At 39.3% G+C, this 27,860-nt stretch overlaps 1 long non-coding RNA gene across 5 annotated transcripts; it reads right to left on the bottom strand.

Moving 5' to 3' along the window:
• Nucleotides 1-3,654: 3,654 nt before the first annotated feature.
• Nucleotides 3,655-26,997, bottom strand: LOC120408143. 5 transcript variants are annotated; one of them, XR_005600445.1, is made up of 7 exons: nt 26,874-26,997; nt 26,676-26,773; nt 19,412-19,491; nt 17,342-17,455; nt 11,281-11,374; nt 10,575-11,059; nt 3,655-3,799 (listed from the first exon to the last, which is right to left on the bottom strand). It is a non-coding gene; the product is annotated as an uncharacterized LOC120408143 (long non-coding RNA). The 5 variants fall into 5 exon arrangements; XR_005600446.1 differs by lacking the exon at nt 11,281-11,374; XR_005600448.1 differs by lacking the exons at nt 10,575-11,059; nt 11,281-11,374; nt 17,342-17,455 and adding an exon at nt 18,656-18,768.
• Nucleotides 26,998-27,860: the final 863 nt, after the last annotated feature.

Genomic DNA, 27,860 nt, shown 5'->3' on the forward strand with positions numbered 1-27,860 from the left:
ACTTTTTTTTTTTAATCTAATCAATCCCAACATGACTTTTCACTTAAAAACTGCAAGGTAATAAGCAAATCAGCTAATCAGGATCTGCATCTCCACCCATGTCCCCCTCAAAACAATCTTAAAAGCTAGAAAGTTCACATCAGAAAACTAGTGTCTCCTTCTGTGTTGACAATACCATTTAGAAGAAACCTCTTTCAGATTCCTTCATCTTCTTCCCGTGTGTAATATAATGCCTAACATCAACCCTGCTTCTAAATAAACATAGCAATGTGTGGCCTCAACATGGGAGCCATTCATTGCTTTGAATTCAGCATCAATTATTGCTTAAATATTCAAGACCAGATCTGCATCCTAACAGTTAGCAGCAGTACTTTTACTCTGCTGTTTCCTTTTGTGTAATCTGGAGCTTTTAAAAACCTCCTGCTCACAACTATTAGAATATGTTGAGACCACCTTCCACTTTATTCAGATGTGTTGGAATATGCATGTTATTTCATTTTAGCTCAGAATACAAAAATATTTATTTCTATTATTTTAAATGTGCCCATGTTACACTCTAGGCACAGGTAGAAATACAAAACTAGAAGAACAATGTCTAGCATACGCCAAAAAGACATACAGAGTCTCCCAAATCCCACTGGATCTTTCACAAAACTCTCTCACCGTCCCATTCTGCTCTACAGAAAGTGTCTAAGAGAACATGTAGGCCTTGCAACATGAAGGTCAACAGATTCAGGCCTTATTGAACAGAATTTTGCAGCAAATTCCACAGTCGGGTGTTCCTTGTCAAGAACTCTGCCTCCAGCCCCTTGGAATTAAACCAGACCCATATGAGCTTATGTGCTTTAGTTGAGTTCAGTTGCTGTGGTCAACTCTCTCCATATGTGATATCTCTCAGGCAACCAGAGTCCCAAACAATTTAACACTTTATAGGCTGAAACCAACAATCAGAAACAAACTGGAAGCCAGTGCAGTTCGCTAAGCACTAGTGTAATAGGATATTTTCCCTGTAAGAAATACTCCTTAGAAACAGATTACGGTCTTCTGCACCAGCTGCAGATTCCAAGTGGTTCTGGGGTGTAGCCCTAAGTAGGGCATGTTACCACAGTCCTACCCTGAATCCACAAAGGCACCTGCATCACTGTGGCAAGGACCACATCTGACAGAAGCCGACATCTTCTGGCAGAGTGTTAATAATAACCAGCATTCTTGGCCACCGTAATTTTGTGAGCTTCCAGAAGAGATGGCAGATCCAAGAGGATCACCAAATGAGCCTAAATCAAAGTGGGTAGACTCCTTCAAGTGAGCTGATATCACCACCAGTAACACCTCTGCCCCCGTTGGTTATTTACCCCAACCAGCTATATTGACTGTTGTTTTATATAAGTTGAGGCTCAGCCAGTTCTCTCTTATCCAAGCTCCTATCTCAGCAGACATTATGCAAGCTGGGTCATCCATACTGACCGAGTTCAAGGAAGTGGACATATATTGCTGGGTGTCACACACATAATGGAGAAACTGCAGCACTTACAGCCTCACTATCTTCCCCTCTGGGTTCATATACTTGTTGAACAAGGATGGTAGAGTAAAGCCTCCATGACACCCCACATAAATTTGTTCTTGGGGCAGATGAGCAATCACTAAATAGATACTCTTTAAGTACTCTGAGCAACTAATTAATTGAATCAGTCATGAATGATTCTGTCCATCTCTTCTAGAGATCACAGTCAAGTCAGCAATATCTCATGGTCATTGATATCATAGGCAGCTGAAAGAGTTGTTAAAATTTGCTTGGATAATTGATTCACCATCAACAGGAGATTATAAACCAATGAAAAATGCTCTCTACATATCTTGTCTGTTGTGAAGCAGGCAGAAGTAGGGAGCACACAGAAGCATATATGGTTCCACCAATGTTGTAAGCCCTTTGTTGAATATATCCTGGAAAGGACAGAGAATCAGCACCACTTCCAGATACTGTGTACCTCACAATGTTAAGTCTTATATTGCCTACTGGCATAACACTACCAAAGTCTAAAACCAGACTGACCAGGGTCAGAGAAGTGTGAGGATTATAGGGTACTGTCAGAGTTGCAGATCTGGGGGTCCTAATTAGAGCTGATCAGGAATTTTTGGTGAAATGTTTTTTTCACCAGAAAACACCAGTTTTTTTTTTAAACTGAAAATTTTCATGGAAACATAACAGTTTTGACAAAAATAATTTTGGGATGATTTCTCAGGTCTAGTAAACAGATCTGTCCCAGAGTACCAAACAGGGCACTCATCTGGGGTGTGAAAGACCCAGTTTCATATCCCAGCTCCAATCAGGCAGAACAGGGACCTGAACCTCCCATATCCTATGTGGCTGCACTAATCACTAGGCTAGCAGCCTTCCTGCAGGCTTGCTCTCATTTTTTTCATAACATTTTTTGAAAGGTGCCAGTTTTATTCTGATGGGGAATTAATACAAATTCCAAAACCTCAAAAATTTTCATGAAATGGAATTCTTGTTTTCTGGCCAGCCCTAGTCATGATCTGGACCTTGAATGTGCACTAAGAGTCAAGTGATTAAAGTTTTTCATGACTCAACTCATGTTTACTTGCAGACTTTGGAAAGTGCGTATGTCCTAATCCTCAGCTTGTGCTCAAATTTCTGATTTATATCTTAGCCGATCATTGCCATTTGCTGTTTAAAACACCAGGCTTTTCTCATCTGGTTCTGATTTTATTGTTCTCTCTCATATGAGAGCTGAACAGCTAATTCCCTGGGTTCCTCTGAATCCTGACTTGAAAGTTTCTTTCATTCTAGTTATTATTTTCATTTAACCATATCTTCCACCTTTTAATAAGAAATAGTATGTGCTGTTTATTAATTTGTTTTAGTGTCATGCTGCAAAGCACTGATGTTTACAAAAGGTGCTCTGTAAATCAATTACAGTAATACTTAGCACTTAAATAGTGTTTTCAATCTTCAATACACTTTGCAAACATTAATCCTAATTAATTAATGATAATTAGGAGGCCATAAGAAAATGTCAATATTCTCTATGCAAGTCAGGAGGAACTGAAATTCTGTCAGGTTAGCAGGAAAAACATTTCCAATAGCAATACCTGTTGAGCGTAGCTTTTGCAGGAATAAACAATAGCTATTCCTTCCGAGTCATCCGTGTACAGTGTATATTGAAATACTTACAGTGTAAGAGTTTGTCTACACTTGAAACGCTACAGCAGCACAGCTATAGTGCTGCAGCTGTACCACTGTAGCACTTGAGTGTAGACAGTACCTATGTCAAGGGGAGGGATTCTCCTGTTGGCATGGGTAATCCACCTCCCCAAAAATGCGGGAAGTAGATTAATGAAAGAATTGTTCCACCATCCTAGCGTTGTCTGCACCAAGGGTTAGGTTGATTTAACTACATCCCTCAAGGATATGCTTGACCTAGCTGAGTAAACTTAACGTTTTAGTTCAGATGCTTAGTTGAATGCTGGTGTGGATGGTGCAACATTAATGGATTCCTCTTCATTATGGAGAACAACTTTATACTGGTACTAACTATCATATATAATTAGTCTTCAGGTGGATTGGACTCCTCTGCATCAACTAAAATTTACAATACCAGAAAACTCAAAAGTCAATACATTACAATTACTGTGCACTTGGCATAGCTCTTTGCATGTTTTATTCAACATTACCAATTTTCACAGGTGATTTCTGGTCTTCTGCTATTGCAGAAAGTTTCTTTCTAATCTCTGTTCATATCCGTTCATGCCCAGCCCCAGAGAAACATTCCATTGCCTGCTGAAATGAAAGAATAGACTGTAAATATAGCTGTTTGGGAATTTTTCTACAAAGCATTGAAAAATTCTGATTTGTTGAAACTGTTAGTGAAATAGGGTCAGTTTCAATCAATCTCCCAACTTGATTTTTTTTTTTTTAAATGAAATTGTTGAAATGTTTTGATTTTTTTAATTAAAAATTCTAGGTTTTTTTATGCAAAACAACTTTTTGTTTAGAAATTCAAGCTAATTAGATTGGCAGGGAAAGGTTAAAACATAAAACATCAAAATAAAATTGAAACATTTTAAATGATCAAAATGAGACATTTTCATTGGCCCAAACTGTTTGTGAAAATGCTCAACATTGACCTTTTGTCCCAAATCAGGATGGGAAAAATGTCCAGACTTTCAAAAATGTTCTTACGAGGAAAGCCCTTTTCCTACCCAGCTCTAACTGTAAATATTGCTTGGGAAGAAGGCTGATACTGTAGTTAATACAGGAGCATCAGTGGCAGGAAATCTGGGTTTTGTTCCCAGCTGTGACGTGAATCTCATTTTAACAAATCACTTAAATCTGTGTCTCAGTTTCCTCATCTGTGAAAAAGGGACATAATATTTCTGTGCCTCAGTGGGGAGTTGTGAAGGTCAATTCATTAAGGTTTGTATGGCCAGGCTTACACTAGAAAAGGTTTGCCACTACAGTTGTACCAGTATTTTTGTATGGCAAACCAAGTGTAGATCCAGCTTAGACAAAAAAGTGGGTTTGCCAGTATAATTTATATAGGTTCCCTGAGTGTAATAAGTTATACTGGCAAAAGGACTTTTATGCCAGTATAACTGTATCTACACTACAAGGGTTTGCCAGTAAAGAAATGTAGAAAAATAATCACTAACCTTTAATCAACATACTGTACCCAGAAAAAGTATCTAATGTAGACCTGGCCACAGATCCTTGGGTAAAAGATGCTTATAACTGAAAAGTATCATATGCCCATCTTCCTTACTTCCCCATTACTACCTTAAAATGGGCTCACTTTTCCTTTTTTTTAAAACCAGTCAACAAATATTTCCACACAGCTCTACTTACAGTTTAACATTAAAGTTCTGCGTGTGACAATTCAGCCAGCTACATTTCAGAAGGCTTCTGCATTAATCCAGTCTGACCACCCCTGCCTCTTACAAAACAAGAACCAGACACACTCTGAGCACAAAAGAACTGGTCTTTATTGCAGACGAACTCTCTTTTGTAAAGTTACTTTCCATGGCCTAAGGAATAGGCCATACTGAAAATAAATCTTAAGAGAGCAGCTGGATCTAGGTTTAACACTGCATTACCTCAATGCAGTGCATGCCTGTTTTGAATGCACATTCCAATCCACATCCATTATGGTCCTGTATTATGTGCCCACTTTAAGCACAGCTAGAGAGTCAATTCGCTAGCTCGCAGGCTCACTGTGAGTAGTGATAGCGATTAAGGCTGTCAAAAGAGCCCTGATCGCATCAAGTCTAGCCAAACATAGGCCAGATCTACAACTAGACCTAGAGGGAGGAAACATTTTGTGTGTGCATGTGTGTTTCCATGGCATCCCACCCACTGAGCCAGAGAATGAACAATTTGTACAACTCCATCTTAGCTGTGGTGGACCTTTGCCACTCCAAAGGAGGTGATGACCGCAGCATGAAAGCACAGCACAGATATGAAACATTAGTGCCATAAATTCCTGAGTGAAGCATTATTAAAAATTTCCAGCCCTATAAATGCTGCTATTAATCACTCCCAAATTAACCTTATGCAAGTTAAATTATTATGAGTTCCTGTGTAAATTAAACAGTTATTAGTTCCAGGCTCTTTCTTCTTGATACAGACAGCAGCATTCAGAAAAGGGGATCTGCAGAAACCTACTGGTTTCAATTTACAGAGGAGATTTTGAACAACAAAAAAAAGTTGTGTTTTTTTTTACTTGATTACAAGAGCAAAGCCAATTCACAGTATTATATCACAATAATGGTAGCCATATATCATAACATGTCAACTCCAGGACAAAGCTAAAGTGCCCTTCATCTGTAAATAGCCAAAAATGCACAGGAAGGTAAGAAGTGAGGTCATGGAATTTTTTCCCATATTCCACTAGAGAGCAGTATTCTTTTGTACAAAGCAGGTAGGTTATTCTCTGCAAAAGAACCTGTGAGGAAAATCTCCTGCTAAAGAAGGTTTCTGTGGCAATTTAAAAAGCTCTTGCTCATTCTTTAGAGTCTGACGCTCCAAACAAGAGGCAGAGACAATGTTTGCAGCAATGGTCTCCACTTTGGACTAGATTTTTTTTTAAACAGTCATGCTGAAAAAACAAATACAATACAATAAGATTTACTTATTTGGAAAGAATATTGTATCTTTAAGGTGGGTATCCCCCCCCGTGACACAATTCCTCTGTTCCAAAGGACCCCCCATTTTATATGTAAACCATAAACAAGTTACAAAACCATCTAATTGCTAAAATAGCTGGAAAACTAGTGTGATTTCAGAAGAATTTTAACTCCTTTACCTGTACCACATTTTTAAAAATTAATTTTCATGTTTGTCTGTTTATTGGGGGGAGAGTAGCAATCTCTGGACTACAAACAAAGATCTAAGGCAGAATTCTAACTGCACTAAAAATATAGAACCACAGGCTATTTGTTAGGATCTGTTTTACAGATCACTTGGCATTACAAAAAGGAGAGAGAGAGAGAGAGACCTCTGCTTTGAACGTCTGAAGGTTACAAACGCTTTTGTTATATAAATGTGTTTCTAACTTTACATTGTGATGACATATAAACAGAAATGGAAAAACAAATGGTTTTGGCTGCCTTAGTGGTTTGATACGCATAAAACTCCTGGGGAATCCATTTATTTTTCCCCCAAGAAGGAAATGAATATGCCTGTCAAACACCTGAGTTCAATAGAAATTCCTTTTCAGAATAAAGGTTTGTTTCTGGTGCCAATCAACAACAACTGAAGTGTTTTTTCTCCCCTCAAGGATCACCATATGACTTTTATCAAATTATTCTTAGGGATTTTCCCCCTCCCTCAATACATACACACACTTAATCCCACTGCTGTTTTGTCTTTCTTAAGATGTTGAACCGGAGATGCAGGCAACAAACCTCAATGGAGAGAAATAAAATAGAAAAGGTTGATGATAATGTGACACTGAAAGGAAACCTACTTCAGTGCTCAGCTGGCTCATATCTAGAAATGCACTGAAGATCAGGTGTTGTACATTTTGATGCAGACAGATGTAAATTTTTTCACTAGTTCTCTGGGATATTTGCTGGTGAGGCCTGTGACTTGGCAGCTGTTATGTAGGGTGATAAACTAGATTTTCATTCACAAACAGCCTAAGCTTCCATGGAGGAAACAAATTCAGGCATATTGAAACATAAATAAATAAATTAAATTAAAGAGTAAGATCAGTCCTAGACAAATGCAAGGACGTGATTTAGGTGCCTGCACAGAGCCACATGTTTTGGAGGCAGGAAGGGGACAGAAATCTGCCCCCAAAGCACAGTCTTGAGGCTGCTAAATCCAAATCCATCAGACCCCTACTCAGTAATGACACTCATCCTGAACCTTTGTCACAGTTGCTTAATCTCTCTCATTTCCCCTAATGGCTCACACCTCTACAAAATTCTCCCACTTCCAGATGTCCACAGCACATGGAAGTCTAAGTCTCCTCCATATCTTCTTTTCCAAAACCCAGGCTCTAACTTATACACCTATCTGGGTAAGCATGTCTGGATTCAAAGCACATAGAAAAATGAGTACAAGATTTGTGTGTGTGGATGGTAGGAGGATAAAACTCAAACCAAAATAACAGCCCAGGCTACCTCTGCAGTGAAGACACACCCTTACTTGGGACAGCATCCCACAACCTGAGGCTGGCTCTGATGAGAACTCTTGTCATCCAGAGATGAGACAATTGGATTACAAAAGGATACAGGTTACTATTAGCAAGAGCTTTTTGTCTGAATCCCAGCCTCCACAAATCAAGCCCAGGTTTAGGAGCATTGCCTATAAATGCATGGGGCATGAGAAGGCAGCCTCTCATTTTATGACTTATGTTTATTTAACTGGGGTCCCTTACTTTGCTGTAAGGTAACATCACGATTTATAGCTGCACCTTCCTGAACTAAAAGTTCTATAAACATTGTAAGTTATCTGTTACTTCTGGTTGGATATGTCTGAGTTTTGGTTTGGCTCTGATACATAGGGGATACTTAACTTTATTTTCTCCTTAACCTTTTGCCCACTAAACTACTTTCCCTAGCCCATGACTTTGCTCCCTGTCCAAAGGACTGGAGCATAATAAACTGAATGGAATCAATTTCTCATGTTTACTCACCAGGCCAGTTAAAAATGGGAACTGCCTGTCCAAATATACACAATAAATTTCCATTGCTGTAAGGGTGAATGAAAACATTTCCTTTTCCATTCAGATCCCAGAGCTGACCTTTTTATGGGTTTCTGACTCACAGTATCAGTTCTTCAGAAGGGAAGATGATTATAGTCTTAGAAGGACTCTTTGCATGTGTATCTGTGAGTGTATGTCTCTCTGTGTGTGCATTTTCTTTTCCCTGACTTGCTAATGGAAGTTGAATAGGGTTTTTTTTTCCTCCCCATTATAAAATACAAGAGTTTTATATCTTTTGGAACCCATTCCTTGTGAAAAATTACACACAACTTGATAGAGCTGCTAGTAATTTTACAAAAATGCCGTGCTTCTTTAGCCAAGACTGTCTGATGTGCAGGCCTTTGCCTTGCTGATGTAGGTTTGTCGATTCTACGGCCTGCTCTGATCAGGACCAGCTGTTTATTCTCCGGTTCTGCACATCAAATTTTAAATGAAAGAGAAAGGCCAATGGTCTGCAAAGCAGGCACCCAGGTTTGTGAGACAGAGAAGAAATAAGACTGCAGCTAAAAGTGAGACATGCCTTTCAATTCTGCTAAGCTCCTTTTTGCTCAGCAAAGCCAGTTGACTGCACCCTGATGTCAGTTTAAAATCCCACTCACTCTGATATTGCTCAGGCCAGAGGAAGAATGTCTCTAGTGCAGGATAAGCATAAATCTTTAGGTAATAAGATTTGTTTAATAGTTTTCCTTTAGGTTTCTCCCTCAGGCAATTTTTTTAAACAAGCATTGATTAGGTTTCTCTGACTTTTGGGTCCTTAACACTATCAGAAAAATATTCATCTGCCTATAGACCCCATTTCTTAAATTAACAAAAGGAAAGACAGACAGAGAGAAGGCAGCGAACCTTTTAAGGAATAACAGTAATTTTATATACAGTGCTGTACTTCTGACAGGGCCTCGGCCCTAATTCAGCAAGGTACTTAAGTACGTGCTTAATTTTAAGCATTTGAGCAGCTGCAGTGCCTTCATTGGAACATGCTTAAAGACAGGCACATGCTTAAGATTCTTGACAATTTGGTGTCTTACTACATTTACCCATTGTAAACTTCCCTTGCCACTCTGACTATCTAACTGGCAAATCATGCGCATAAATGAAAGAAACAGCAGCTATATTCAGGGCTGGACAAGTTATGGCATCAGAGTTTATATTACAAGAGATAGAAGGAAGTAACAAGGCTCTTTCTAAAACTTTTCATTAAAAGAAAGAGTTGGCACTATGCTACGGCTAGGTCTACACTACGGAGACTATACTGCCATAGCCCCCTCATGCAGATGCAACCTACACCGACAGATAGATAGTTTTTCTATGAGTGTACAAACACCACTTCCCCAAACAAGGTTAGTTATGTCAACAGAAGCTCTCTTCTATTGATGCAGCTGTGACTATGGGTGGAGGGGGATTTGTTGGCATAACTATGCTTTTCAGAGGTATGTTGTTTTTTTTTCAAACACATGACTGACATAGCTATGTCAACATAACTTCTCAATGTTGATCAGGCCTAAAAGCGGCAGCTGTGTGTGACAACAGATGTACATGGACACAAAAGTGAACATAAAGTACCCCTAGCACCAACCTCTTCCAAATGTTACCCATTTTGTCCTTAGTTAATCTTTTGGGAAGGTTTTTCAAGTTGAAATCAATAGGAGTTTTGCCATTGGCTTCACCCTGCAGGATGAAGCCTCAGACTAGTGAAATTAGCAGGGCTTATATCACCAAAGAGGAGGAGAAAGAGGTGGAGAAAGAAGCAGTGATACATTGTTCTTACAACTCAAATAATATACAAGGGTGTCATGACCTGGGCCTTGATTCCGGATTGTGGTGTGTGTGACGGGTTACCCCCCTTTAAGATGCCACCTGATGTTCTGAGATAACAATGAGCCTGCCTGTTATGCCAGCTTGGGCACCCTTTTAACCTGTCTTGCTGAGCCAGGCTATTAAGCCTCCTCCAGCAAAACACACAGGCAGGGCCACACCCAACTACAGAACGAAACAGACACAGATCAGTTCTGGGAAGGCTCATCTTAAGGGACTTGCCCCAGCACTCAGGTGTCCACCTCCTTTGGAGTGCAAACCCAAAGGCATATTATGAAATCTGCCTCCTCCCTTAATGTGGAGGAAGGCATGCACAGCCTCTTACGCCCTTCCCCATTATGTATTGCACATTTTATATTGGGTTATATGGGCTATATTATAAACAAAAAATAAGTTTATTAACTACAAAAGATGGATTTTGAGTGGTTAAAAAGGTAGCAAACAGAACAAAACAGATTACTAAGCAAATAAAACCAAACACGCAAACTAAGCTTGTTTCACTAAAGAAATTGGTTACAAATAGTAATTCCTCACCCTAGATATTGTTGCAGGCAGATTACAGAAAGTCTTGAAAGGCAGCTACACAGGTCTCTGGCTTGAGACCTCAGGTATTGTTACTCACAAGCTATATGCCCTTCTAGCTTGGACTCAACCCTTCCCCCACCCCGGTTCAGTTCTTGCTTCCAGGTATTTTTCAGTGTCTCTTTGGGTGGGGAGGCAGAGGAGAACCACGATGATGTCACTCCCATGCCTTATATAGCTCTTGTGTATGGTGGGAACCCTTTGTCTCCCAGTGGAAGAACACTGGCATTCTGAAGTGTGGGTCCAGTAGCAGGTGACTCGGACTCATGTCTTTGCAGGGTTGTGGCAGTCATTACTTGCAGGCTGTTTGGAGCATCCACAAGAAGACTAAGCTCATTCACATTCCATTGTCTATGCTAATGGGCCATTAGCCCTGTCTGGTTTTTCCATTGTTGTACCTGAAGGGCTAGTTGGGGCTGACACCCAAAGTAACACCTCTGAAATACAGAGACATAGTCAATATTTCTGACTTCAGATACAGGAATGATATTGGCATACAAATTGGATAATCACATTCAGTAAATCATAACTTTTCCAGTGATATTGCACATGAGCCATCTTGCATAAAGTATATCTCAGTTATGTCATATCCATATTATAAGCATATTTTCATAAACAATATGGAGCGAAACGTCACAGTGTGCACCAACCCCTGTACCTGTCTGGGGTCCCTCTGAACTCAGGGGGGCTTCATGGAGGCGAAGGGCTCTTCCCATCTGATTGCCTTACAGAATCAGGGCCCAAGAGAGGGACTATATAAAGTAAGGGGAAATAATACTTTCTATATTAATTAATGGACCAAGTCACAGTTGAATATTATCTTATAAGTGATATAGGTGCCTAAACACACACATACACTGTTGGCGGGGAGGGGGGGGGGGGAGAGTTTCATTCATTTCCAAGGCTTTATGCAAACCAAAATACCTGGGGAATTTATAAATAAATTTAAATAAACAATGCTTGTGAGAAAACAGCTTATTTAATTGAGGGGTATGTTGGATTATTAAAGAGGAGTGGATAGAGTTTGGCCTGCCCAGATGCGTTTCCCTCCCCATGGTGGTTCAGGGGAAAAGCCTAGCTTCCTTGTTTTGTGTGTCATGTAAGTTTATAGATGTCAGACACAGGGAGCCAGAAAATTAGCAAGCAGCAGTGCAACAGGGAATAGAAACCCAGTGAGCAGAAATATTGAGATCCTGTTGGAACAGTATCTTGCCTGGTTGAATCTAGCAGCACGCCACACACAAATTTCAGGCAGGACAAGGGCGGAAGAACACCAATTTCCTTTTTTAAATATACTATTAAGTATAGATAAAAGATAGACAGGAGAGGGATTTCCTCATGTTTAGCAGAGAAACCGTCTTACCTGCAGGTTACAGAGTAAAAATGACAAAGAAATAAGTAAGGGGGTCATCCCACTATGTCATGAAAAAGTAGCCTGTCATCTTGATGATACCCATACACTTCAAAGTTTATGAGTACAGATTGCTGGCACCGGAGTCTCCTTCATATACTATCCAGTGAGATACTACAGATCATCAAGCTATGAGAGCTGAGGTACAGCATATACAGTACATCGTAAAGATCTCTCAAAGATTACAGACCTAACAATACAGGCCCATCAATTTGGGTCTAACTTTGTAAGATCAACTCTAGGTTCCTCTTAAAAAGAGGAACTGAGCATCTTTTCTCCCTCATTAAATGATTTCCTGAAATCTGATTGCACAAGCCACTAAAAGGAGTTTGGCAAACCCATGACGCCTGTGTAAGGAATAAACTGAAAGGGAAGTGATGGTGAAAAACAAATGATTTATGGAGAGCCTTCTTAGATTAGAGAAAAAGCTCAATTAAAACTGACTCTCTAGACCAATGATCAAAGACCCCTGGTTCTAAGCAGCATGTTAGAACTAAACTATGGATTTGTGTATAAGTTACAATGAATTGAGTAGCAGTTACCAGATTATGTCATCATCCACTGACCTACTGAAATAATTTAAAAAATGCACCACTAAGTGCAAATATGTAACTAATGCATGTTATTTGCTTTGTACCAAAAGCAACATCACTTCTGTGAGGGTTAGGAAATCCCCAGGGAGGAGCCATTTTGGACTGTGTGGCTGGTTAGGTGTGCAGGGAGCAGCCTGAGAAACAAAAGATGCTGAAGCACTCTTAGGGGAAAAGGAGGAGACAGTATCCAGTCTCTTTGGCTGTGCAGTAATATGTGTCTACTTCTGCATGACAGCTCCTTCTCCTTTTGCACAGTTCCTAGGCATAGTGGGAAAAGGGCTCCACTCCTGCTGAATTTGAGTACCACCTAACAGCACATTTGGGAACTGCAAAGAAAAAGGAGGCTGATGGCATATTTGCTGCTAAATCCTGCTGGTGGAAATCTGCTCTCAATCAGCTTAGAAGGCAGCCTCCTCTTCCTCTCGCAAGCCTCCCTTCACATCCTAAGTAATTGCTTTCATGTTTTGTACTTCCCTACATCTGAGAAGACTTAATGGGACAAGTCAAGCATCCATGCCCAGCCTTGAACCACTAACATCTCTCTCTTGCTGCCTCCTGCTTGTAAGAGAAGTTGAAGAAACCCATTGAGCTGCCCCTTGTGGAGAGAACACAGAAAAACACAAAGACAGGAAGAAGGCAAAATGGAAGGCAGAGAAACCGAGGATTTGGAAGATGGCAGAAGATGGCAGAAAATGGCTATTTCTGTGGAATTATAAAGTAGATTAGCTTCATTTGGGCAAGAAGTTAATTTAGGGGGGTATTTGCATGGCCACATAATTTCATTATGCACTGAGCCCTGCCCATTTTGAATACCACTATAAGAAGGATAAATTTGGAAAGATTAAGGAAAGGAGATACCATATCAGAGGGAATGTCAGAGGATGTGGAAGAAAGGGGTTTTGCCCTCAAGAGAGGGAAAATAGATGGGAAGAGGTGGGATGGAATGGACAAGAAAGGACTATGGAGAGATGAATGCACTGAAGAGGAATCCAAGGGGACAGAGAGAACAGAAGAAGTGGAGCAAGAGGGACAATTTAAATTGGAAGAGAACAACCAGCTGTACAGCACAAAATAAAGAATGAGCAGGAAAGAGAATGACATAAAAGGAGAAGCTGTTTTTCAAAGGAAGAATGGGGTGGAATAGAAAATAAATAGCAAAGAGAAATGGGAAAATAGAAGAATGCTGATGAACAGAATGAGTTGGAGATAGAAGGAAATTTTAAAATCAAGATTGGACGTTTTCTAAAAGACATGCTCTAGTTCAAACAGGAATTAATTCAGGGAAGATCTATGCCCTGCGTTATACAGGAGGTCAGACTAGATAATCACATTGGTCCCTTCTGGTCTTAAAATCTATGAGTGGAAAAGCAGGGGATAAAAAGTGGAAGAATGGAAAAAATAATAAAATACACAACTTGGAAAGGAGTATTTAATTTATGCATCGTCCTACATTTTATAGTCTGTCCCCAGCAAACGTCATTTATTGCTATAAGCAAGGAGAAAAGGGATGGTTTTCTGCTTTGAGCTCATGTACTGATATTTTCATGTGTTTCTGTCACCGTTACAGGATTAGCTGCACCTTTCACCTTTATTACGTCTTTCCTGAGAGCACCCTTTCAAATGACAGGCCTTCCAGTCCCACTCGTCTCTGAAAGGACTCCCACAGTACCACCCACTCTTTGACCAGTTCACCAGGCTGCAGAACCCCAGTTTACTAACTGTGTTTCCTCAGCATGTCCAACTGGGTTTGGACCCTGCAAGAAACCTGCCTTCAGGAGCTGTGACTAGGACAGGAGTTCCCAAACTTGGTTCGTGGCTTGTTCGGGGTAAGCCCCAGTGGGCCGGAAGACGCTTTGTTTACCTGAGCGTCCATAGGCACGGGCTCTCGCAGTTCCCAGTAGCTGCGGTTCGCCGTTCCCAGCCAATGGAAGCTGCGGGAAGCGGTCGACAAGCCGCGAACCAAGTTTGGGAACCCCTGGGCTAGGGGGTAAATGCTTTGACTCAGACCAGCTACTTCAAAACAAAATTATTTATTTATTAATAGAAACATAGCAATCAGAGAGAAAAGAGTTTAAACAATAAAATGGCTACACGTATATCAGTTTTACCTAATGGCTAAGGTAGCCCTACCTTATCCCAGAAACCGAAGCTTTGGGGACACAGCCTATACCAGCAAAAAAAATTATTTTGCTGATACAGTTTAAGCCACTTCCCAAACAGAATAAGCTATGCCAGCAAAAGGACTTTTTGCCAGTATAGTTGGATCTACACTAGGGCATTTGCAAGCATTGCTATATCAGTTAGGGGATGATTTTTGTAAACTCCTAACTGACGCAACCATGCTGGTAAAATTTTCTGGTGTAGATTAGGCTGTCATACAAAATTCACCAATTTTCACTCAGTTCTGCTAAAAAAGTTAGACAACTGCACAAGAAAAGACAAAATAACCACTAATTTACAAGATGGGATGGGAGTCTCTTGGATTGATAAACCCGCTCCTGGCCCAAAACTCCTAAACCTGCTCTAGCAACAGCTTTATTTTTATAAGTGGATTATGAATGTGACTAGTTAAATACAAAAGTGATCCCAATAAATCATAATTTGACTAGATAATGACATATGCCCATACTTTTCTTCTATTAGAGAAAGGAAGTACAAAGAATCTTTCCAAATAATTAAACATCCTAATTCTGAATTGTCTTTAATTGCTGAAGAGGAAGACCTGATACTGCTGCAGTCCAGGAATACTGTTCTGTGATTGTTTAACAATTGAACTGATCTCCCGTTTCTGCACTTGAAGATTATTTATCTTCTTTTTTAAAGAGTATCTAGCTATTAGCAATATTCACTAATGTCCCTGAACCTGGCTGGAGATGCATAAGCAAAACACTGAACTGGATTTAAAGTAACTATTAGTTCTTTTTTAAATCAAATTTTTGGCGCTTTAAACTATTCACTTTCAACACTTTTTTTATGCTAGCACTGTAGGTAATCAAAAATTATTTTATTTTCCTAAATTATTTTCCATTATATGCTATATAAAAAAGCTTGGTAAAGTATAGCTTCATGAGAGAGTGCACCAAGGTGGCTAGACTAGAGGGATTGAGATTTAGAAGTCCTGGGTTCCAATTCCAGGTCTGCCATTCTTTTCATAGAATCCTAGAAGATTAGGGTTGGAAGAGACCTCAGGAGGTCATCTAGTCCACCCCCCTGCTCAAAGCAGGACCACATGACATCAGGATAAGCTATTTGACAGCAGGAAAGTCGCTTCACTTCTGTACTTCAGTGTAAAATGGTACATATTACATTTTATGTACATTACAGTACATATTACATTTACCTAATAAGAGTGTAGTGAAGCTACATTAATTCATGCTTGTGAACTATTTTGTGATCTTTGGATAGAAGAATCTATACAGCAGTGTTTCCATGTCATCCTCAAAGCCTCCATAATTCATGTGAACTTCAGAGAAGATTTGGGCTAGCCCATACTCCCCTCACTCCCCCAAACAGGAGATCAAGGACTTTCAACCGCCACCATAACCCAGGGTCTCTCTTTTCTGTTATAGCTCCACTGTGTGACTAGAGTACATTCCCTCCCTGGTGCCTTTGTAGATAGCTCATCCACCTGCAACCCCTCTTCTCATGCAACAGCCAGTAGGCCCATTCCTTTGTAAATTTGTCTCATTTTCCCTCCATAGCAACACTCGGGCTAGAGGAGTGTTCCCCAGTCCTGCTGCTGGATAAAAGCAGAGAAGCAGTCTAGCATTAAGGATGAAAACGAACCTACTACCTGATCCTATTCCTCCCTCCCAACTTCAGCACACACTCACTGAACCCCAATGGGGTGCTCCAAGGGGCATTGTGTCTGCCTGAGGCATAATGCTTCCCAGAGCTCCTGCTGAGGCAGTGTCCCACCCCCCAATTCAAGACTATGCCTCCAAGGCATGATTGAGCCCAGAGTGAAAAAACATATGAAACAAATAACCAGAAACATCCACTGAAGGAAGAGGATTGAGTGAATTCAAAAGGAAACAGATTATAAATAAGGAAAACAGAACAGTGAAATATAGGGAACTGGCAAACTGAAATGAGGATAATAAAAAAAACTGCAGCCAATATATCAGACTAACTAGTGCTTGGGGGGAGGAGTGGCTCAAGAGAGTCATCTGACACCTCTTACTTCCTTTACCAATTTCTCTACACTGAAGGTCCATATCTTAATGGTGACAACAGGGGAGTCCAGTAACCTCATAGCATGCATCAGTGACTGTTCCAACTTTTCCTTTTCATTTAAAGTTATGTAGCAGCCACAGCGTGTATCTGGATTACATCAAACCCGATTTAGGATTTTGGCTCCATCCAGCACCTCTTCCCCAGACACTGGTAACATCCATCACTGTTTCCTGATCCTCTCCATTTTGCACTAATGCACATTGACAAACCAAGAAAGCCCTGCAAGAGCTTGAAGGCTATTTTGTGGGACTCTAAGAATAACTCTAAGAGGTCTTCTTCTGTGATCTCTTGCTAGCACTATCTAGATAAAGTTGCATGGAAATAAACTACATTGTTGTTTTCTGGCCTCAAACTGGAGCCATTTCTTTCTATCTTTCTTTATTTCTTTTTTCATGCTCAGAAGCATCTTCCATGATGTTGCTGAGAGTCAAGAGTGCAATGCTCTTGTGAGAGCTGAATAAAAACTTGGTGGTACTTACTGAATAACACTAGAGCTTGGGCCCTCTTGCTCAGTGAATGTTGATAACAGAGGCCACTTCAAACAGATAAAACTGCATTAGTGCTTTTAAATTTGTCCTTGGGAATACGCTCATCTGGAACAATGATTGCAGAGACAAAATCAGATGAATGCTGCTTTCAGAACTAAATTACTGCTCCAAGAGAACAGCTCTGAAAGAAATACATTTGAAGAGTCTGGAGAGTAATTTCATGGAAAACAAATTGGTAGCCAGTTAAAAAAAAAAGTGGGGGGAAAATAAAGGGATTGTTGAAAATATTACAAAACAATTTCTATGAAATACTATGGTTTATGTCTGAGTTTGATTACTGACAATAGAAAGAGGGTTCAAAAAGCACAAATTATATATATGCTATATTTTTAAAAGTATGTATTCCTAAAACAGGAGCTTGTCCCACAAACCAATATTACCTCTCTCCACAAAAATGCATATGTGGATGTATGTACAATCTCTGTGTGTGTGAGGGAGAGAGGCACAACAGTGCCATTCTATTAGTATTACAGCTGTGTTCAGGTTTTCACTTAAAGCAGGGATTCAATCCTTTTGGGATTTTTCTGTTTTTATTTTTTTGTTTGTTTTCTTTTTTATGAATAATACATAAAAAATGACAGCACATAATTTGTGAGTAAAAATTGAGTTTAGTTTTCTGGGGAGTTTTTAATCAAATCTATTACTGAGTCTTGGACTAATAATTAATTTTAACATTAGAACTTCAAGAAATACTTACTTGGTTTCAGATACCCTTTGGTAACAAATGGCAAGAGCATTGTCCTTCAAACTTTCCATACAGTAAAATTCATTGCCAGTAAACTCTAAATGTACATTTAAATAAACACGAATGTAATTAAGCAAAAGTGTTAACACTTTTTTCCATTCTCAAAATGGCCACCATGTCCAATAACTTACCACAAGACTGAAGCTATCCAGCTGCTCATATCCTTAGTTAAGATGGCCACTGTTCACTAGTGTGTGTGAGGTGTGTGTGTGGGGGGGGGGGGGGTAATGGTCACTGTTTCACATAATTTCTAATGGAACTTAAGTCATAGGCTGCCCTCAGGGAAGATGGCTGCCATTTCACTAAAGCCTGCTATTATACCTCTCAACCTTCAAATCTGCCAGCATGTGACACAAGCAATTTGAATGTATGACAAATGGTCAAAATGTAGAACAGCTGCATTTTGTTACATGTCAATAGATTACATTTTTTTAAACTATAAAATCTGTTTTAAAGTACATATTTTAATGAGAGAATTAAACAAAACAATTTAAAAATACCTAGAAAACCAAAGATCCATCATGAAGAAGCATAAGCAGGTGTAGAGTCCCCCAATTAATATTTGTAGGTTGTTTTGATCTTTCTGTATGGTATTATCACTCACAAATGTAACCTGCAGAGGAAATACGGTGTGTGTGTTTTCCAAAATCCATTCAGGATTGTACTAATTACTTTGAAAAAACAAGTTTGGTTCCTGTTTTTTTCCTGCCCCACTTTTACCATGTAGAAGAGACCTTTTGAAGGTATATATGCAGAATATTTGTCCCAACCCTACTGTCACATCTTATTTCAAATAAGTATCCACACTTCCACTGCCCACTTTAAGTCTTTCTGCACTTTCTTCCAGTCTAGTGACTAGAGCAGATTTATTATTCACTGGCCACTCCAAAAAAGAAAAAAAATTAAAAACCACTTTTGGGTCAATTAGAAATTAAATTTTTTTGAAAATGTTCTGCGAAATGAAACTCAAAAAATTGCTTTGGGCTGAACAAATCATTGCATTTGGCCTGAAATGAAAATAACTTTAAATGTTTTAAAAAAAAAAGCCTAATTTTTTTTTTCTAAATAAACAGTGGGGGAATCCAACAACAAAACCCAGAATTTTGGTCTGAAAGATTCAGATGAAAGGGAGAAACTGATATTTGTAAGTAAAAACATGAGGTTATAGAGGAACTTACTTTTGCAGGCTTCATTATAGCATTTGCTCTCTGAAAAATTCTTTAATACTATTCATGTAACAGTTAAGATATTATTACCTAAAGGTCTCTTTGTATTAAGTGCTGTTCAAACAGAAGAAGGGGGAATCAGGCAGTCACTTTCATGAAAAGCTTATAATCTGAAAAGACAAAAAACAATTATAAAGTTGCTTTGTCAATTAATAGTTTATTAACGTTATTGCACCAGATAGCTAACATTTAATAATTCAACGTTCTTATACTAGTGATGGCAAAATTTGTATATCCCAACAAAGGCATGATCTTCCATTCCTCAGGAAGACAAAATTTCATTTAAAATCAGAGAGAGTTTTTACTGAGTTTGTACTGTAGGATCAGGTTCTGACGGGTTATCCAAGCAATTTTTTGACCACACATAATGAAACAACACTGAAGAGAAAACAAATCTAAGAACTCTTCCATAAAATAGGTTTAGACAAAACCCATGAAACTAACTATAAAAACTCACTATATTGGAGAGGTAAGCAGTGTTAAAATAGTATTTTGTTTTTGAAAATCTATTTTTAAAAAGGTCCTAACCTACTGCTTTGACTAGCCAATGACATATAATATAGTATACATAGTCAGAGATAGAGTAGAATCTACAGAATAAAGTGAATACATTCAGTAGGCCTAAATTATTTGTTACATGTTTTTGGCATTTTCCTAGCTTCCCTGGTAGTGTGATGACTGGAATGCTCTGTAGGTAGAAAAGTGTTATTGGTTCTGTTTGTTTACATCGACCACACTTCTTGCCAACATTCCACAAAAGACATGTAGCTAACCTAGTGGGATTTTTGTTGCCAAATTAGCAATTACCCATAAAAGCAATGAGGAAGGAGACAATCTGCAAATGCCACAAAACAAACCTTCATATACGTGTTTTTATTTACTTTTCCTGTATCAACTTTGACTAACCAATGTACCTAATAGCTGTTACAAGTTGTGCTTAAATTTGATGTGGATAAGAGATTTAAGTGACAGCATTAGGTTCCTGCAACCTTTGCAATTGAAGGAGTCCTGTGGCAGCAAGGGCCTAAATTTGCACCATTGAACAGTATACTAAGCACTAGGGTGTTTATTGAAATGGGTGCATCACTACTTAAAGCCTTTTTAATTAGTGAAAAAAAGGATTAGTACTGTTGCAGAAAGACCTGACTGTAGGGGACTGACTTTGTATCAGCGGAATAAATATACATTCTCATCAATTGTATATTTCTCGTCATGAGTGATCATCTCACCACAAAGTTTAAAGTTTTGTTAGGTGTTCAGAAGAAACTGATATAAATATATTGAGAGTTCAGGATTAAATTGCTTTACTTTTGCATTTGCCCACAACCGAGGGTTAGCTCAATTGGTGCCCAAGAGACATTAATATATAAAACTTCAGTTAAATGTTATGGGTTTTGTTTTTTCCCCCATTTTGATTGCTATGGTGATGTTTAAACTAAAATAAATAAAATAAAACCTCACACAATTCAAATAATCCTCTGAGAGTCTTTATGTCTTTCAACACCAATTTTGCTTTGTCAATTATTATCATTTTTAATGTATTGCTGTCAATTGCAAGCACAATGGGAGATCTGTCTAACTCAGATAACCTAGGATATGTGCAATTAGCTAAGACACAGAGTGGTACTTGTACTGAGTAGTCAATTTCCTTCTCCTGTTGTGTTAATCATCTTCACATAATTATAAAGTGGTGGGTCATAGTAGTTCTACTTTAATGTGGAGGATACCAGTTGTCTGTTTAATGCACTATTACCATGAAGTGAATTCCAGAGATTTATAACCTTGTTTACTACTTTCACATCCCATCCAGTAATTGAAAAGGATTCAATTCTTTAGAGAAAATAGAGTATTCAGTGATAGTAGGAAGTTTATTTGATACTATGGTAACAAACAATTCTTTTATGTTAGCTTCAAATATAGTTTTCCTTTATGAAATTATTCTTATAGGTTTTAATAGGCGTAGCTGCAAATAAGATGCACTTGGCCTCAAAATGAACTTATTAAAGCTGGGGATCTCTAATAATGAACTTCACAACATGTCCATAATTGGTGAGTTGTAACCAAGAAAGAACATTGGGATATTTTTTCTATCCCATATTTAACCATGCGTGAATCATTGGCAATTGCTTTCAGCAGCATTGATTCTACAGTATACTAGTCTTCTTATTTCTCACAGTAGTTAGATTAAAATTGTTATTGTTAATCCACTTGAGGTCTATAATCACAGACTTAGTCCCAAAAAAAGCATATTTATTTAAATGCCTTGGCCTGTACCTCCAGAGACTGTCTCTAATGCCAGCAAAAATCACCACTTGGGCCCCCACCCCTGTTTTGAGGAATCAAGAAATGTGGGCAGCTCGAATTTCTTTTTTGCTTTTTTATTTTTTTTTAAGTTAGCTTCCAGGCCTTTTCTTAGATAAAGATAACAAAGTTAGGGTCTGCTGCAACTTCTATTGAGGTCAATGGATTGAAGCCATAAATAGCTCCAATGAGGGATCAGCAATTTGAGAACTTGCACTTCACCTACTTTAGCATAAGAAAATCAGGCTGTATTTTTCATAAAATCTCCCACCAGCACAGCTGCATCTATGGCAGTGAATGTGAGAGCTCTAATATATACCAGCCTGTTGGAGATTTTTAAGAAAAATGCCAGTGTAGATAAATCCATATGGAAAGATGCTTTGGGACCTTTAATCCACAGATATTATTACAAAAAAATAACTGTATTGTAATAAATTATTCAATCATTAAATTCCAAGCTTAAAGTTTTAAAGGATTCAGTTTTACCAGCTGTACAACTTAACAACTGCTAAAGAATTCTGAGTAGTTAAGTGACAATTAAAGAAGGACTGCTGAGCAGAGATGGCTTCCACCCATCAAGGAAGGAGAAGAGTATTTTCGGAAACAGACTAGCTAACCTAGTGAGGCAGGCTTTAAACTAGGTTTGATGGGGACAGGAGACAAAGGCCAACAGCTAAGACTAGAACAGGGAGGGTTGGAATCTGGGCGGGAGGGTAACATGGGTAATCATACCAGGCACAAAGGAGAGACAAGAGAAAATATGGTCGGGGGGAAGGTTACAAGAATATTTTATAGTGGACAATGAGGCACTGCTTCCATACAAGCCTCTAATAATTCAACACAACAGTGGTTAGATGATGGGCCTTGTCTATGCTAGACTTTTTTCCCCTGAAACAGTTCTTACCTTTCCTAAATCACTGCAACATCATCAGGGGCAACTTCAGTAACAGCACTAGTGGAGCGCAAGGTGTTAATAACCAGTGCCCTGCTGGTGTTGCCAGGTCAAGAAGACCTGCCCTAAGAATTAGACACTATGGCAGAAACCTGTTTACGACAGCACTCTTACCACTAGTGGAAGGGTGAAAGTGCACTGAGATACCTCCAATGAGACTTTAAGGGGGAAAAAAAACAGACATAGATTGGTTATCAATGCAAAACCCTTAAGACAGTACTTAATCCATGATATTCTGGATGAGATAGTTATTTCATTGTGCTGAGAGTTTGTTGGACTCCAGAAGTGATATTGAAACAGTAGTTGAAATTAGCTGAGGAAAATAGGCAGCATAAATCTCACAAGGTGCTTGGGTAGGTACAGTGTGGTTGAACAAAACCCAAAGGGATAGAACATATCTTCTTTTATAAGAAAATTATGTCTGCTTGCACATCTCTGCATTTGGACTAATTTTCTCAGCAAATGTATGAGCACCCTTTTTTGCTGCTGTTTTTATAAATAAAAACAGAATAATGATTCGTGGTGACCAATTTTGTTTTTTTTTAAAACAGAGATTGGGACAATCCTCAGGCTACCAGACTGTCAATATACTTTTTAGAATGCAAGTCCACATGTGATTATAAGCAGGGGAATGGTGTGTAATGACTGTCAAACAGTTTATCTTTCCATAAGAATCTGCTCCTTCAGTGGGAATGAAATTCATCATTTATCACCACACAATGCCTGAATAATTGAATTGTATATGGGGAACTCTGCAGGAGGGTGGGGAAAGATAGAATCCATCACCTCTATTCACCTGCAAGTGATGGGCTGTAGCACAGACTATGCGGGTATTATTTCAGCCTAGGGAAAGCACTACATTCCAACGTATAGGAGCATCTCCCTATACAACCAAATAGGAGGCACTTCTATACCTGTAAAGGGTTTTGATTACTGGATCCATGTAATAGAGCAACCAATAGCCCTCTCCCTTTGTTTTTTTCTACATCAGACTACTCAGGACTGTCATGGAAGCCTCTCCATGACAAAATGTGGGTATGGATGCCCTTCCGAATGATTGCGCCTCCTGCACTCCTCCATCCAGTGGAAGGACAAAGTGGGCTTCAATAATACATAGGGCCTTGATTAACAGGAAAATGTGTCCTACCATATGCCCAATAAGATCATAATAGCCTAGCATATGATATTGGGCTGTGAGACCTCCCTGAATGTTTTCTTTTTTTTCTTTAATTTCAGAACAATTTTTTTCTGAGCCTCAGGTGGATTTTAGTGTGTGGAAAGAGAAGGAACCTGCCATAGTCTGAGCTACATCTTTGTGCCCAAATATCTTAGTTATGAAATTCTTCAGTGACATGAGAAAGGGGGAAGGAGGGGAGTCATATTTTCATTGCCTCTCATGTAAGACCTGAAGAGATTGCACTCTAAAGCTTTATTACACTTTTTGTGCCTACTTATAGCACCGACTAAGGTCAATTCTTATATTTGTATAATTGTGATATTGTAGTATAATTCAGTGGGCCCACCGAAGTCAATGCCTAAACTCCCATTGACTTCAGCAGAGCCAGGATTTCACCCAAAGAGTTCAATAGCTTTCAAACGTGTTTTTACTGCTTTTAATCTGAAATTTCTAAAATACATACCCTCTAACCTGTGTACAAAACTATAAGACAGGGGTTCTCAGACTTTTGTACTGGTGACCCCTTTCATATAGCAAGCCTCCGAGTGTGACCCCCGCTTATACATTAAAAACACTTATATTTAACACTATTATAAATGATGGAGGCAAAGCAGGATTTGAGGTGGAGGCTGACAGCTTGCGACTCTCCATGTTATAACCTCGTGACCTCCCTGAGGGGTCCCGACCCCCAGTTTGAGAACCCCTGCTGTAAAACAATATCCATAATCAAGTGACAAAAGTCAACCTCATTAAACTCCCATCTTATAATGGTGCCCCATGTATTTCCCTCAGTCACCAACAGGCCTGGGCAAAAGTCTCAGTAAACCAATAAACTTGCACACCCTACAGAAGAACAACTACTGTGTTTGGTGGGCTGGCCTAGGTCTAGTACACTCATGATAATAATAAGTCTCTCCTGAAGACACTTTTACTTTTAACGCTTATCTGCTTTAAGTGTATTTGATGTTTGTTTGTTTCTGTATTCATTTAGCAAAAAGGACAGCAAAAGGGTTAGAAGAAAAAAGAACCAATAAAATCATTGAAATGGTCCTGTTTAAATTGCTATCTTTAAGGATCAAGATACTGTAGTTATAGCCAGAAAAAATGAATGGTTAACTGATTTTCAGTGGAGGAAAAAATGATATTTAGTGGGAAGGGAAAGATCCAAGCCCAGTTGATATGCCAGATAATTCAAAGAATAAAAGGTTTTCTTTCAGCCTTAGCTGTAAAGTCTGGAAAATATCTTTTCCTAAAGGAACACATCTATTATTTACTCCACTACTCCAAGTTATTTCTTTACAGTGATGTGACTAGAAACAAAGAGGATGGTCTCACCCAACAGCTTTCTCGGTTTCTTTGTGAATGGAGACCAAATCAACAATGTAGGAAGGGGCAGTGCAATATAGGGGTTTGAAAACAAGGAGAAGACATTTGAATTTGACGTGCAGCACAATGGGGAACCATTCAAGTGACTCAAAGTGGGATGACATGGTCAAATAAATGGGTGAAAGATCTGATTTTGGCAACAGCATTTTGGATAGAATGGAGATGATGGGGTGAGCTTAATACCACAAAGAGCTGAGAGAAAAAGACTGCAGTGACTGAGGAAGGATATAATAAATACAGGAGTTAGTGGTGGTGTCTGAATGGAACAAACAGATTTTTGCAAAGTTGTGTAGGAAGAAGCAAGATAACATGTTTAAGCCTGAATGTGAGGAAAGGAAGAAAGGGAGCAGTCAAAAATAAACCTTTGGTTATGGGACTGAGTGACAGGGAGGCAGGTGGTGCGATGAACTATAATGGAAACTGAATTAATGGGAGAGATTATGATGAGCTCAGTTATATTCATTCTGATCTGTAGATGATGATGGTCTATCTAAGTTAAGATGCCTGAGGGGAACAGATGTGAGATTGAAGCATAGGAATGGGTCCCAAGCATAAGGTATATTTGAGAGTCATCAGAGTAGAGGGAAAGATCTCCCATGAATGAATTGTAGCGAAAGAAGAGGTGGGGACTGAAAACAAATGTCCTGTAGGATTTCATTAGAGAGGTTAGTGGAGACAAGGAGCTGCCAAAAGAATGGGTAGAGAGGCAGGAGGAGAGCCAAGGGAGAACTGTGTCACAAAATCAAAGGGCAGACTGCATGTCAAGGACACAGAAGTGAGCAACAGTATCAAAGGCAGCAGAAAGGTCACAGAGGATGAGGATGAAGTTTAGGCCTTGACCTTTAGACTGAGAAAGTCCATATGAGACTTTAGTGAGAGCAGTTTCTTGGAGTGGGTAGGATACAAGTCAAATTAGAGCAAATCAAGGTGAGAGGTGGAGGTGGGGAAGTTCATGCAACAGTTGTAGGGATCCAGTGTAAAGAGTTTGGAAGTGAAAAAGAAAAGGAAGACAGGACAGCAGTTTGAAAGACTGGAAAGACAGGCGTTTTAAGGCTGGGAACTCCATATTATGTAGCAGAGGGTAAAGAACCTGAGAAGATGGAAAAGTACATGGTGTGGGAGGGATTTGTCAGAGAGGGACAGGAAGAGGGCAGTTAGTAGCCAAAAAGGGATAGCTCAAAATGTTGCCAGTGGAGAGTAAGAGAGATATCGTATCAAACCAGCAAAAATTAGTAGAGCAGGCACCCAAACCTATCTTCAAAATAAAAGAGATAATTCAGTATTAACCAATAGTTACATGAAGTAGGATAATGCCAAAGCTAGGGATATACAAAATATTTAATGGAATGTTACATACCACCTGGAATTTAGATAACAAATCCCCATACTATCACCACTATATGCTGGAGTCAGTCACGGTTTATGGTACAGTACATAGATTCCAGTGTAAATTAAAGGACAAGAGGCAACTTGCTCACTTTACACAATGCCACCTTTGTGAGAAGTACTCATCTTTGGCTTCTTCGACCATGGGATGCTGTTCCAAGAAGGACTTCTGAGCAGAGATGGGGTCCACCTATCAAGGAAGGGGAAAGAGTATTTTCAGAAAGAGACTGGCTCACCTAGTGAGATAGACTTTAAACTATGTTTGATGGGGGCAGGAGACAAAAGCTTACAGGTAAGAATAGAACAGGGAGACCTGGGTGAAGGATTGAAATCTGGGGGGAACATGGGTAATCACAGCAGGCATAAAGGAGAATGAACATCTTAGATGTCTGTATACTACTGCAAAAAGTTTGGGGAATAAACAGGAAAAACTAGAAACACTAGAGAATAATGACAATTATGACATCACAGGTTGGCATCACAGAGACTTAGTGGGATAATTCACATGACTGGAATTTTGGTATAGAAGGGTACAGTTTGTTCAGGAAGGATAGACAGGGGAAAAAAGGGAGGAGGTGTTTCCGTTTATATCAAAGATGCACCGGTATATACTTGCACTGAAGTGAAAATAGAAGAGGGAGGCAGACCTGTTGCCAGTCTCTGGGTCAGGATAAAAGGGGTTAAAAAACAAAGGTGATATCATGGTAGGGGGTATGCCAGGGGTAGGCAACCTATGGCACGCGTGCCAAAGGCGGCACGCGAGCTGATTGTCAGTGGCACTCACACTGCCTAGGTCCTGGCCACCGGGGGGCTCTGTGTTTTAATTTAATTTTAAATGAAGCTTCTTAAACATTTTTAAAACCTTATTTACTTTACATACCACAATAGTTTAGCTATATATTACAGACTTACAGAAAGACACCTTCTAAAAATGTTAAAATGTATTACTGGCACTCAAAACCTTAAATTAGAGTGAATAAATGAAGACTCGGCACACCGCTTCTGAAAGGTTGCCGACCCCTGGGGTAAACTATAGACCACCTAGCCAGGAAGAAGAGGTGGATGAGGCTTTTTTTTAAACAATTTACTAAAAGTCATCTAAAGCACAGGACTTGGTGGTAATAGAGGGACTTCAGACATCCGTTGGAAAAATAATACAGCAGGGCACAGATAATCCAACAAGTTCTTGGAATGCATTGGAGACACCTTTTTATTACAGAAGGTGGTGAAAGCAACTAAGGGAGAGGCTGTTCTAGATTTCATTATGACAAATAGGG

Source organism: Mauremys reevesii, linkage group 6 (genome assembly GCF_016161935.1).
Source record: "Mauremys reevesii isolate NIE-2019 linkage group 6, ASM1616193v1, whole genome shotgun sequence".
NCBI lineage: Eukaryota > Metazoa > Chordata > Testudines > Geoemydidae > Mauremys > Mauremys reevesii.